General features: G+C 32.8%; 1 protein-coding gene and 1 pseudogene across 2 annotated transcripts in view; both read left to right on the top strand.

The window, feature by feature from the left end:
• Window positions 1-15,513, top strand: part of KLHL1 (kelch like family member 1) — a 790,359-nt gene that overhangs the window by 468,329 nt on the left and 306,517 nt on the right. The window lies entirely within an intron of this gene.
• On the top strand, window positions 13,911-14,013 carry LOC119627585 (small nucleolar RNA U3; annotated as a pseudogene).

The following is a 15,513-nucleotide window of genomic DNA, read 5'->3' as shown; positions in this document are numbered from 1 at the left end:
TTTTTCTCAAAATTTAGTCTTCTGAATTTACTAAATTATTTTAGTTATTTATTTTAGATACAAATGTTTATTTGCTCTGTTTAGTAACCACATAATTTAAATTGAGCTATTTATAATGTGTGTATATGTATATACTTGCTTTGTAAGTAATCCTTACTATTTTATTTTTGTGTGTGTTATCATTCTGCAATACAAAAACCTGTATTCTAAAAACATAAAATCCTACAAAACTGGGACTCACTTTATGAGTATGACATTGCATTAACTGGCTTTACTTTTTTAATTAAAATTACTTGTAATATTTGTAGATAGGTAATAGATGTAAACATAAATACATAGTCATCTATAAAATATTAAAATGTATTAATTATAATTATAATTTTCAAAGTAATTCAAATTTCATGGTTTGCAACTAGTATTTTAATTCATACAGTAATTTTGATTTATTTAACCCCAGAATGACATTCAATTTTACATAATAAATTTATTTGAGTGGAATAAAAATGTAAAAACAATCACAACATTTTACCCGAAGTGTTTTTAATGCAGAAATGGTTTGCCTTTAAGAATTATCATACAGTTTTAAATTATGTTATGTAAAGTCTTTGTACATATTTAAATGTGATGCAGGAATATACTGATAATATTGAATTTATTAATTACATTAAATAATCAACAAAGAGTATAATACAGAAAAAGAAAACATGGACTAATTAAAGGGGATGGCAAGATAAAACTAGTAATTGTGGTATCTTCCAATTAGATTGCAATTGCTATAGGATCAAGCTATAACCTTCTAAGACAGTTTCCATGACCATAGAAAGGGTCAGGACATAGCTAAAAGCAACATGATCTTGGACGCTTAGCATTTCATGGGTTGCTAACTAGATTATTAGTGAAATGTTTTTATGTTCCTCTTTCTTGTTGTCATGTGTCATGGGGGTCTTTATTTATTTGAGGTCCTACTTTTTTCTAAATTTCTAATGTAACACAGTAGTTGGTAGATTCCCCATCCTCAACTTTAGCTCTATTTCCAACTTTTCAGGACTGACCTTCCATTTATATTCACCAATCATTAGAAAATAAAATTCTGTTCAGAGTATCAGTTAAAAACTTCTCATACATATCACCTATCAGCCATTAGTTGACCTTAAAGATAGGCCTCAGATAAAAGTTGTACCCAGTATGAATAAACTAGTAACCATGTCTAAGAGGTATTGTGTATGATTTAACAACTGAAGATGAGTTCATACAAATATATATTGAATTTCAGATTTTGTAGATTTTTATCCTTGTTATATCTCCTCTTGTACATTCTCTTAGCAGTGTCTATATGTTAAATTTGATGTGATCCAGGTCTTCATCATCTCTTCCCTTGTTTGCTATAATAGTCTCCTAATACATCGCCCTGTCTACGATCTCTTCTACTTATATTCCTTACTCTAAATTATCTCATTCATTTACTTTTTAATGATTAAATGCTTAAAACAGATATTTTCCATGTGTTATGTAGTGCAAAATTTCATGAAATATTAATAGGGGTTATCCTTTGTGCCACCCTGTTCCCTGAAAAATAAACAAGTATAATAAAGATTAAACATTATTTCAATGATAAATGCATTTGGTAGAATGAAGCTAAACACAATTAAACTCATTTTATTTCTTTTATATCCTTTGTTGTTTCAAGTGTAACAAGAATCTCTAAAGGGAGGCAGTGAACATAGCATTCTACACATGGATTCTCGCTCTCTAGTTTGATCTCATGACACAAATATTCCATGATGCACACCTCATTTTGATTCAGCTTAAAAGATAGATTTAATTTATTTAACATGTCATTGAAAATACTTTTCTCCTCTAAACTCCACATATCTCTATAGGAATCAGGCATCTGATTGCTTCTTCTTATGTGAAAAAAGTATCCACTTTTTTCTGATTCTTTTGTATTTTCCCTTGAAGTTTAATTAATTCTTATTCATCAAAGTTTTCATCATGTTTCAAGGAAAAGCTTGAATATGATTTGATCATCAATCTTTAAAATATTTGCAATATTATGGAGAAAAGATTTATTTATAGTTTGTATGCTTATAATTGTTATTTAAGTTTGAACATATTTTCACGTTTTTGTTTTCCTTTTTACTCTTTTGAATTAAATGAAAATATATTTTGTTCACTTTTCTATTAGTCTTTTAATTGTTGCTTTTTAAAAAAGTGCTTTGTAAAATCTAGGTATTATTTCTTTGCATATCTACAAGTTCAATATATTCTCCAAGTATGTAGATAGTTATTAAATGTATCTCATTTTCCCTAATAAAATCAATGAAAATATTTATGTTGTTATTTTTGCTTTTGGACATCTGGAATTTGTAACTTGCTTAAGAATGTGTTTCAAGCAGATCATGTAAAAATATGCCCATTCTCACACTGATTTCTCTTCTACTTGTTAATAGTTTCCCTTTTTATGCTTAGTACGTTAACATATTTGAAGTTTATGACATCAAATAGTGACTCAAGTTATTTCAATGTAAAGCAAGTCATGTTAAGATCACTTCTTGAACAACCTATGCTTTTGTCATTGATATGATGTGCCTAATTGAGGTTTATGTTATATATATCCTGACTGGGGTTCACTGAGATTTTGGGATCTGTAGATTAAAGCATAAATTAAATTTCAGAACTTTTATTATTATTGTTTATTTAAATGTTTTCTCCCTTGCCTCCTGGGACTACAATGACAATATTGTATATCCCTGGATATTTTCTAATATGTTTTTGAGGCTCCGTTCATTTAAAAAAAAAATTTTTCTCCCTTTTTATTTTTTCCTGACCCTAACTTCTGCTAACTCCAACCAATCCAATAGATTTTATCTTCCTAATCTATTCATATATTAAGATCCTAATTATCTCTAAACTATTGAACACATTAATAATTCTTTAAAGACCTTGTCAGTTGTTCAAACATGTGGACCATTTTTGCATCTTTTTCTATACTTAATAAATTGTCATATTTTCTTCTTCTTTGCATGTGTGGTAACTTTAAGTACATTATAAACATTGATTTTATATATTAAGGAGTACAGGTGGAGTAATCCATAAGGAGTATGTTGATCTCTTCTAAAGAGTGCTGAATTTTGTTCTGTCAAGCAGAACCAGTTATTTTACTAATAGGCTGCTTTAATATCATCAAAGATTGATTTTAGGCTCTGTTAATGTAGATATAGATTAGCTCTTACTTTATTTTCTAGTTCTTCTAAGATATGGTCTTTCTGGTCTCAGTAGAATGCCAGATCTTATAAGGTTTTCCACTCTGGCTGAACCAAAATTATAAAGTCAATGTTTCCCAAATCCATTTGGCCACAAGACTCTCCACTCTTAGCTCAGTAACAACCACTCTCTAATATGCTTCATAAAGTCTTAGCCTATACATGGGCATCCCAAACCTTGGCCAAGGACCTTCAGGGAATCATCCCACATAGTTCTAGACACCATAATTCCCACCTGGACCTCTGGATAGGCTTTTCCTTTCCAGCACACTGTTCCATAAGTGTTGTTGCTTTAACAACCCCAACTCCAACGTTTGCATCCTAGCTTAACAGAACCTAAGTCTCTGCTTAGTCACTATCTCCCTATGCCACAGGTGGGATGTTGCTTCCACACAGGAGCTAGAGGGCAGCTTGTCTTCTCTGTTTTCCTTCCAAAAGAGATTGTAGCTCATTGTCCATGATGCAACACCTGAAAACAGTTACCTCAAGGGTTTGGTCCAATTGTATACTTGTTTATAGTGGGAGGGCAAGTCTGGAACCCCTCTTTTGCTGTGACTAGAACCTATCTCTGACCAGAACAGTCAGCTGTGATTAGATTCCCCTAGGTATGTATTTCAATCACTCTTCTCTCCTTTTCTCCTGATTTGTTTCACTATCACAATATTTTTAATATCGACTTATGTTCTATCCCTTTATTCTGCTTTTTAAAAATTGTCTTAGCAAATTTTAGATAAACATGAAAAGCAGTTCAACTTTACAATAAGGTGTGCTGGCATTTTGGAATTGACATCAGTATAATATCAAACTTTGTCATTTGAGAAAATGAAGTAGCTCTGTTTATATTCAGTTTTTCTCTTTTGATTGTGCCTGTGTATTTAAACACAGGTTTTACATGTTTTCTACTAGGTTTATTCTCAGCACAAATTTTATGTATTTGTTAGTATTTGAGTAATGTTTTATATTATAAATTATGTTTACCATTTAATTTATGAATATGTTGGGTTCTTCTTAACATTATCTAGACCAGAAACTTCTGATAAATTTTTTGAAAAACTTCTCTTTATCTACATGTTGATTGTCTTTCTACAGTTATTGTTATCAAATTGCATTATTCTCTAAAATTCTTTTTATCAACCAAGTTGTCAGATATATTTACATAGCGTTGGTTTAAAAAACTTACTATTTTTAACTTACTAACTTATTGTTTTGATTTTCTATAATTCTGCTGTTTCTGCCTATTACTTTTCTCAGATACCACACATATTTCCTTTGTTGCTAACTTTAGTTGTAAATTAGATATTAAGCCTTAATTAAGTATAATGTTTTCTCTAGTTTCTGATAGACAATATTAGTCAAGTAAATTTAATGAATACGACATTTTAATCAAATAATTTTCGATTTCATGGTCTACTGACAGAGTTTTATGATATACATTTTAAAATACACTAATGTGATCTATTTAAGATAGATAGAAAGATGATAGATAGATAGATAGATAGATAGATAGATAGATAGATAGATAGATATCCCAGTGTTTAAATGCTCTTGCAAACCTGAGATAAATAATATTTGGAATAATGTATTCTTTTTAAGTACAAGTTGTATAATCCATTTTATATGTACGATTTAGCTTATACTTTCCTTCTCTCATTTTTGTCTTTTGTTATTGAAATTGAATTATACTAGGCTCATAATGAGGTGGAAATATTTCCATATATTTTATTTAATGAGGATAATTCATATAATATATGACATCTATGGTTTTTAAATGTTTGCAGAATTCCTAAGTTAAATAATTTCAAATTGTTATTTTTTGTAAGGTAAATGTTTGAATAAATTTTTGTTTTCAATTATTCTCAGTTTATTTCTATTTCCTAAATATTTCCTGTTTCATATTTTCTTAGAAAATCTGTCATTTCAGAAAACAATGAAATTCATCTGATTCCTGTAATAGTACTAAATTCCTGTAATTCCTGTACAATAGTATCTCTAAAATAAATGACTAAACAACAAATAAATACTACTTATAATTATTTATACAATAAATCATTAAATATATATACCATTTCTTTACTTTTTGTCTCTAATATCTTTTATATCTATCTTATCTGTATTTTCTGAATTGTATTTGCCAATTACTTTCCTGTCATCATTGATCTTATTAATATACTGGCATTGATTTTTGTTCATTTTCCTTTGTTTCGGTAAGTTACAGTTTATCTTTACTAATTTTTTTTAATTTAATCTTATTATTCTGAATTCTTTTTTATTTGATTTTGGAACTTAAAATTTGTTAATATTTACTTTTCTTTTTTGAATAAACATATATAAGGCTGTATACTTCATTTAATGTAACATTTTAGCTGTATTTTACAGTCACTTTAAATCTAATGCTGTTATTGGTAAATTTTATTGTCATTTGTGACTTCTTTTAGGTTTAGTAATTATTTAAATTATATTTTTAGAACTTCTTATTAGACAAATATGTTAGCCAAATATTCTTAATTTCCGGTGATTTTGCTTTGTGGTCAGAGAATGTATTTCATGTCACTTGTTCTTTATGTAATTGCATTAGTACTTGCATTAATACAATTAATACTTGTATTAATATTTAAAATATGTGTGAAAAGATCAATCAAACTATGTTATGCAATAGGTCTCTCTATATTTAGTAAATCATGCTTACTAATGGTATTATATAACTAATGTATATATGCTTTTTTCTTGTTGTATTAGCTTTGGGAAGAAACTTGGTGGATTTTTCTTAATGTTTTTATACTTCTAGCAATTTGGAGGATTTGAATTTAAAAATCTTTTAGCTACTTTCATTTTCACAATTTCTTCCTGACAGACTTTTTGGTAAATATGAGCTACTCTTTTTTGTATTTATTAATGGTTCTTACCATAAGTTATTTGTGTCTAAAATTAGTGGTTCCATCACCTCTTTATTTTGTTACAATTTGCCTCATGAATGTTTTCCCCCTTTTGTAATTTCATCTCTTGGTGGAAGGCAAGTGGAGCCAGCCTGTCACATGGCAACAGAGGAAGCAGGAGACAGAGAAGGAGGTGCCAGACTCTTTTAAACAATCAGATCTCATGGGAACTAGCAGACCCAGAACTCACACGTTATTGTAAGGATGGCAGCAAGCCGTTCATGAGGAATGTGTCCCCATGAACCAAATACCTCTCACCAGCCCCACCTCCAACACAGGAGATCAAAGTTTAATATGAGATTTGGAGGTGACAAACATCCCAGCTATGTTAGTAGCCATACAAGGAAAGTGAAAGAAGGTAAATTTCATGTCTGGTCAGCGACCTGGGTTAATAATCTTAACCTTTTTAGACAACCGTATATTCCATATACATCTTGTCCTCTGACAATACCATATTTTGTCAGAGATACTTATCTACTAGGGTGAACCAAGTCTTTCTTTACTGGATATAGGATTGCTAGGTGCCATCCCAGTCAGTCTCCTGGTTTCCAGACAGAATCTTCCTTAGCTACATCTTACAAACAACCTGATTTGTCCTTAGTTACTGGTTTTAACCATCCCAATCCCTTACTCACCTATTGATTCAGTGGCCTGGGGAGCCCAGGATGCAGAAGGGAAAGTTTATACTTGAAATTAGGACTGTCAAACCTTTCAAGCTCAAGGTTTTTATAATTTTAAGCAAAAATTATTTGTATTATAACAATGAGAGGGAATGCTGATACCAGGCCCATGCATAAAGCAGATCTATGATTTTACCTTTCAATAAGTCATTGGAATCTTTTAATGAGGACACAGACTCAGGTGACCACTGATGATCTTTGCTTTGTAATCATGATCTCATCTAAGCCCTCTTCTTAAGTATGGGCAGGACCTGAGACATGATTCTAACCCCTATAACATGACAAAGATGTTACAGTGAGAATTCTATGATTATGTTACATTATATAATACATGTACATAATACATATATGCTACATAGTACATATGTTACATTACATAATACATGTACATAATACATCTTATTATTAGACTCACTCACTCTAGAGATCCTCTGTGCTTACTTGATGGAGAAAACAGCCATGTTGCGGAAGTCTATGTAGAAAAGAAGTGTCAGTGGCCTCTAGGACCTCTAGGACCTCTAGAAGTGTGGGTGAGAGTGTCATCCAAGACCTGAAGACATCATGTGGGAAGTCAAAGCATCCTCCAAATGAAAGCCACTAAGAAGCCAGAGTCCTCAGTTCTAGAGACACACAAAAATGACTTTTCCAAAAAACGGATGTGCTTGGGTGCATATTGTTTCATGAGCCTTCAGACTAGAATGTAGTCTGGCCAACACTTTATTGCAGCCTTCTGAGACTATGATCAGAGAACCCAAGCCATCAGAGAACCGATTTCTGAACTACTGGCCTACAGAAATTAGTTGTTTAAAATCGATAAGTCTATAGTCATCCATTACTATTAATAGCAAACTAATTAAGGTACTAGTTTATTGATTGAGGTAGAAGTGATGCAACAGCAAAAATAAGTACCAAGGGGATTAAGTAACATTTCCATGTGATTTACTTCTAGACCTGTTCACTCTTTTTCAGATATACCATTTGTATGTAACGATGGAATGCTGATGTACATAATTTATTTTATGATTTTTGAGAGGCATAGTCAGTTAATGGGTTCACAGTTGATTCCTAGTCCCCATTCTCTCTTAGGAGATGACTCTCAGACAGAGAATGTTTATTGCAAGTTAAAGTATAATTGTGCTTCCATACAATGGCTTTCTGGGCTCTAAATCTTCAATTGGGCTAGCTAGAGAATCAATAGATCATTCCTTTTAGTCATTAATATTTCTACTACTATTTGATCTTCTGCCTCCTAAAGCCAAAGTAGCAGAACACCGTGTCCTAAACCTCAGACCTAAAGCAGAGGCTTCTATTGCTTTGGACCTGAGACAAAACTAGTAGACCAATGAGTTTATCGGTAAATTGGTGGATGGAGAACACTTACATTTTATAGGCAATGTCTTCAATAAAAGGACCTATCAAAATGTATGCCTTTTTCTTAGTGTAAAATTGTGCAATCGCCATAGAAAACAGTATTGCAGTTCTTCACAACATTAAAGTAGAACTATCATGTAATTCAGTGATTCCACTTCTGTGTATATATCCGAAAGAATGGAAATCAGGATCCTGAAGAGACATATGCACTCCTATGTATATTGCAGTATTATCTTCAGTAGTCAAGATATGGAAACAACCTAAATGTTTATTGACAGAATAATAAATAAAGAATATGTGATATATATATATATAAAAGAATGTGCGATATGTGTATAAAAGAAATTATATATTATTATATTTTATATTATGTTATACATTTATATATTTATATTAATACAATATAAATGTTTATATAATATGTAATATGTTTATATAATATAAATATTATTTATATTATGTGTTTATGTAATATAAATAATATTATTTATATTAATAGAAACAGAGAGTAAAGTGGTGACTTCCAGTGGCCAGAAGGGAGAGAAAAACGAGAAGTAGCTGTTTAATGGACATAAGTATTTAGTTATGCAAGGTGAACATGTTCTAGACATCTGCTGTGCAACATCGTACCTATAGTTACCAAATACTGCACTGTACATTCAAAAAGTTGATGAAAGATATATCTTACCTTGAATATTTTTACCAAAATATTAACTGATTAATTAAAAATAAAAAAAAAAATTTGAATAAAATAAAAATTAATTGTATTATTTGTTCATTTATTTTTGGGACAGTCTCACTCTGTAGCCCAGGCTGGAGTGCAGTGGCTTGATATTGGCTCACTGTAACCTCTGCCTACCAGTTTCAAGTGATTCTCATGCCTCAGCCTCCAGAGTAGCTGGGACTACAGACCTGCACCACCACATCCAGCTAATTTTTGTACTTTTAGTAGAGACGGGGTTTCACCATGTTGACCAGGTTGGTCTCAAATACCTGACCTCAGGTGATCTACCTACCTTTGCCTTCCAAAGTGCTGGGATTACAGGCATGAGTCTTTGTGCCAGCCAAAAAAAAAAAAAAAAAAAAAAAGAATAAAATAAGAACTTTTCATAAAGGCAATTTCTTAACACAGTCAAACTTATATACTTATTTTCACTAATGTCATAGGCCACTTAAAGTTTGTAAGATTTATCTCCTACCCTCTGACAATGAAGACATCTAGCATACTGGCTGTTTTTTGCCCTCTACATTTAATAATCACAATATCACATATGGAAAAGTGTGTTGGTATATGCATTATCAAGGTAATTAAAGTTCTTCCTAAGTATATGAAAAAGGAGAGTTGTGATTCTTCTGTAACAAAACATTGAAGTGAAGCTTTTCTCCCCTTTAGCAGAACATAAACAAGTTTGGATTTCCCTAATAATATTGCTTTTTTTACAAAGTGTTATGGGAAGTTGACAGCTTCATACTAAGTTTCATGGGATATGTGGATTTTCTGATGTAAAAATATCACATCTGGAGTATCAGCTTCAATTATCTTCATTGCCTGATTATATTAGTGATAATCTAGTTATTGTCTGAAATCCATCTGGCATTTTTATCTTCCAAATAAATTAATTTGTAATATAATGGAATCTCTACTCTTTAATATTTCATTTTTTTCTATTTTTATTTATTTACTTTTTTTAAAACAGAGTCTCGCTCTATCACCATGCTGAAGTGCAGTGGTACGATCTTGGCTCACTGCAACCTCTGACTACCTGGTTCAAGCGATTCTCCTGCCTCAGCCTCCTGAGTAGCTGGGTTTATAGGGACGTGCTACCACGCACGGCTAATTTTTGTATTTTTAGTAGAGACGGGGTTTTGCCATGTTGGCCAGGATGGTCTCAATCTGCTGACCTCGTGATCCACACGCATTGACCTCCCAAAGTGCTGGGAGTACAGGCATGAGCTACTGCATCTGGCCTATTTCAAGTTTTGAATGTGATGGTGATATCTGAAAATTCCTTAGGAATGCAGTATAGCTTTTTGTGTAGCACTGTGTTAGGTGCCTGGTGATAGTTCAACTGACACATTTTTTCTTAATACACCTGACTCTGTGTGAGTCAAGACCTCAATATGAGAACTGTGACAGTTTCTGAATATATCTTTTCCAACTATGTATTCTGAGACTGAAGAAATAACTAAGTTTAGCCCGTCCATCTAATGAAACACACTAGGGTATGGATGTGAGCAAATATACAATTTATTACCTGGCTTTCAAAGGTTTAGTCTCTGTCTGGTGGATATTGTGGCATTATAGGATTGTGAGGTACTTACTTCAATTCAGGGATCATATTTAATAACTACTGGAATGTTTTTGATATTTTTCATTTTCCAATATCTAATGCTTGCAAAAAGCATGGATAAATATTTCCATTATGGACCTGCAGCAATTTTACAGCATTCTTTCTTAAAGAGTCCAGCCTTACAATCAGTGAAGCCTCTGAATTTCTGAACTAATTTAAATAAAATAACTTGCAGAGAGAGCATAATAATATATGATGACTCAATGTAGATTTCTACACAAAAGATCTGTATATTTTCTAATTAAATAGACAAAGTAATAACTCAGTGGACTGCTCAACTGTTTCATACATGATACCTTCATATATTCATACCTCATGATCAATTTTTTTTACCTCCAGAGTTGTACGTACACTCATAAATCAGCACTCTACCCTTAGAATCATAACTGGAGCCACCAAATTTTTGGGGGTAAAATGCCAGATTGTAAATCATAGAGTAGTCTTTGGGAGTGTGGTATATGGTCTCTGTGATAATCACTTGACTTTGTTGTTGTGAAAAGAAACCAAAAATAGATAATGCATAATCAAATGAATGCAGCTGTGTTACAATAAAATTGTCTTTATCCTTAAAAGCTGACCAGCTTAACTGGGCTACTAGCAGGGATCTATGTTGACACTAGTGTCTGCATTGTCTTTGGTACAATGTTGATAACAGATACCAAAGAGCTCAATTCAGTACTGTCATCAGAGTCCATAGTTTGCTTAGCAGAGAGTTTTAAAAGTTCACTATAGGTTTTCTTGTCAGTGAATGTCTTAAAATGTCATAATGGTTTGGCCTTGATAGATTCACTGCATAATTGCCATATATATTAATATTTTTTTTAAAAAAATCCTCTACAGTATTCCTGGGAAATATTAGCATTACAAATTCTAGAACTCCTATTAATAGAGGCTTACGTTAACCCCTAAAAGAATTAGATCCTCACTTTTGGATTCTTTATAAATAGAATCATACCAATTCATTTCACCCAGTTCAACCTTAATCTGACACCCTTTGAATCTTTTCCTATAGGTATTCCCAAGGTTCTTTTCCATATGTATTAGCACAATATTATAATTTATTTGATGTGTGATATATCTTGTAAGTACAGAACTTGTGATTTTCGCTTTGGGCCTAAATAGAAGGAGTAAGCCTGGAGAGTATAAAGCATGGGAGGACAGATCCTAAGGAAAAATAGGCATCATATTGCAAAGCATCTGCTCCTGGTAAAATCCTGGTGAGGATTTTGAAGAGATTTGCTTCAAGAGTAGGCAAGTTTCCTCATTGGGGGAGCTGATGCTTCTGCAATCAAAGAAGACTTAAGGAAAAGTTCAAGTTTCTTGGCTTTGATCATGCCCTCTAATTGTCTCCAAGTCTCAGAGGTCTACTCCTACCCAACCAGGCCTCATTCATAGCATACTTTTATGATCTTGTGTAGTAAACAGGCATTATGTTGTATATCACAATTAGATTTAGGACGGGATTCTTCCATGTGTTTGTCCTGATGCTACTAGAGATAAAATATATTTTAGGTCATAAAAGCTTCCCAGTTCTTTATCTGTGCCTTGAGTTTGGAGTCATAGGCCTGAAGCTTTTCATTGATCCTTTGTACATTCTCAAGCCCAGCCTACACTCTTTATAACTTCCATTATTGCTAAAGCATTTTTTAAAACATCTAGTTAATGACCCACATCTTTGTCTTTGATCAGCTCTATATTCCATGTCTCTACTTTGGATATTTTGAATAAATGTGATCTCTATATTTCTCAAACATGTTAGGCTTTCAAATTCCCATTCTGATGTCGGTATCTTGGGGTCATCCCTAGTACCAAACACTCAAATCGGAAAATGTATTTACATTTCCTCAATGTAAAATGCATTTACATTGAGGAAATTCATCATGGTTGTTTCCATTGAACATAATGAATGAAGAAATTATTTACCTAGGTATTGCAGTATTTGGGGAACAAATTAAATAATAAGGCATCCAGTTGAGAAAGGTGGAGTCCATTACTACTTCTAGGCCTGAAGGGAGAAGGGGAAGAAATAATATACCTGGAATTCACAGTCAGCATGGCAACATGAGTGACTGTGTTGCACGGACTAGCTCTTGGAGGAATATATGAAGGGAAAGTGCCATATGAGTAAGGGAATAGGAAAAATAATACACCGACCTCTTTTTCATTCTTCTTTGTTCAGACATGTGTTTAGAGTCCTGAGCTAAAGAATCCAGGAGTGACCAACCTGGAGATTCATTCCTTATCTATGAGGAACCCCATCCAATCCCATGGAATGCAGGCTCTACAGGGGATGAAGGCCCTACCTTTGGAGTTAAATGAAAGTTGCCAGGTGGAGATTATTAGGTGAAGAGTGCTAAGCGAAAATGCTATGTAAACTGCATGCTGTTTACAAGCATTGGTGGTTCTGCTATATATCTCCCTGCCACTGGACCATTCTTGCTTGTAAGTTCCCCTCGATAAACCCTATATCATTCATTGATTTTCGGTCTCTTCTTCAGCCTCTAGAACATAGTGTTATTCCTATTGAAGTCAATAGGGATCCAACATGACATTCATTCAATATAAGATTGAAAAAGTATATATGTATATATAGGCAAATAAATAGTAGTAGTTGCCACTAAAAATAGGTGTGCTAATGACAGTTTATTTTTTTTCTGAGATGATTTACTCATCAATATTATTTTAAAATTTCAGCTGAGTTACTGACACTCTAAGAAAGATATGTGTTTTTCCCTCTGCAGCAAATTTATATAGAGAGTAAAAAAATAAAAACATATTATCTCATATTGACTATATGCCTTTCTTCACTAATTTATTTAAGTAATTCATTTTATATCTTATTTTGTGAGTTGTCTTTCAATGACATATTGGATCAAAGGAAGAGCTTTAGTATAAGAATGAGGTAGTCTCAATGTAGTTCTTGGTTCAGCCTTTCACTAATAATATTCCTTTAGCTGATTTATTTTTTTATTATTATTATTATTATAATACTTTAAGTTTTAGGGTACATGTGCACAACGTGCAGGTTTGTTACATATGTATATATGCACCATGTTGGTGTGCTGCACCCATTAGCTCGTCCTTTGCATTAGGTACATCTCCTAATTCTATCCCTCCCCACTTCCCCTACCCTAGGACAGGGCCCGGTGTGTGATGTTCCCCTTCCTGTGTCCAAGCATTCTCATTGTTCAATTCCCACCTATGAGTGAGAACATGAAGTGTTTGGTTTTCTGTTCTTGCGATAGTTTACCGAGAATTATGGTTTCCAGCTGCCTCCATGTCCCTACAAAGGATATAAACTCATCCTTTTTTAAGACTATACTTTCAGGGATCATTTCTATAGTTTGTTATTAGCTGGTTTCTTTACCTTTTGGAATGATCAAGTAAAATAAGGAAAGATGAAGGATCAATCTGTATCCAGAAGTATTGACTTGAATTCCAGACTAATTATTTTCTAGTTTTATGGTCTCATATGATTTTTTTTGGTCTTTTGAGTTTTGGTCTCCTCATCTACAAAGTAGATTGTGATAACATCAACCATCCACTTATACTCTAAATCTAGCTGAGGCACATATTTCTCCACACAGCCCTCTTTCTGTTTTAACAATCTGTGTACAAATTCAGGTGGTTCAGCTTCCTTTCTTGATTCAGAGCCCAAATTATTATATTATGTCAGCACTTATCAGTTAGTTCTTATGTTTCTCTTTTGATCTTTCAGTCCTAGAATGTCAGCCCTGAGAGTAGGCACTCAATACATTTGTGGTGAATTAAACTGAATGGATTATTAGAAAAAAAAATGACACAGATATTTAAATTATAAAATAACACAAATTTTAAATAACTTAGTAAAATGAAGTGTTTCAGTAGATTTCAAAGTTTCTGGCCAGGACATATATTAATTCTCTGTGTCAGTAATTCTCAGAGTTGAGCATCCAACAGAACCTCCTAGAGGGCTTGATTCAGTAGGTCTGAGTGCCTAGTACTTTGCATTCCTAGCAAGTTCACAGGTGATGTTGATGTTCAGGGACAACTTCAAGAACTATAGCTTTAATATTAACAAAATAGAAAGTACATTTTGTGCAGAAGTGGGTAAAATAATTTAAAATAATCCATATATAAAATGACCTTATTCTTTATAACGATAAATTCTCCTATCATGTTTACCTCTGGCTCTCACCTGAGTGACTTCATAGAATGAGTTGAGGAGGAGTCTCTCCACCTCAAATTTTTTGGAATAGCTTCAGTAGGAATGTTCCTCTTTGCACATCTGGTAGAATTTGGCTATGAATCCATCTGGTCCCAGGATTTTTTTTTTTTTTTTGGTTGGTAGGTTATTTATTACTGACTCAATTTCAGAGCTCATTATTGGTCTGTTCAGGGATTCAGTCAATGCATATGTCCAGGAGTTTATCCATTTTTTCTACCTTTTCTAGTTTGTGTGCATACAGATGTTCATAGTAGTCTCTAATGGTTATTTGTATTTACTGGGGTCAGTGCTAATGTCTCTTGTGTCATTTCTGATTGTGTTTATTTGGATCTTCTCTCTTTTGTTCTTTATTAGTCTAGCTAGCAGTTTGTTGTTGTTGTTGTTGTTGTTGCTGTTATTTTCAAAGAACCAACCAACTCCTAGATCTGTTCTTTTGTATGCTCTTTATTTCGTGTGTGTGTGTGTGTGTGTGTGTCTATATTCTTCAGTTCAGCTCTGATTTGGGTTGTTTCTTGTCTTCTGCTAGCCTTTGGGTTGGGTTGCTCTTGTTTTTGTAGTTCTCCTCGTTGTGATGTTAGGTTGTTAATTTGAGATCTTTCTAACTTTTACATATGGGTGCTTAGTGCTATAAATTTTCCTATTAACAATGCCTTAGCTGTGTCCCAGAGATTCTAGTATGTTGTATTTTTATTCTCATTACTTTCAAAT

The sequence above is a fragment of the Chlorocebus sabaeus genome, chromosome 3, assembly GCF_047675955.1.
Source record: "Chlorocebus sabaeus isolate Y175 chromosome 3, mChlSab1.0.hap1, whole genome shotgun sequence".
Taxonomy (NCBI): Eukaryota; Metazoa; Chordata; class Mammalia; order Primates; family Cercopithecidae; genus Chlorocebus; species Chlorocebus sabaeus.
This window is presented reverse-complemented; position numbering and strand designations above follow the sequence as displayed.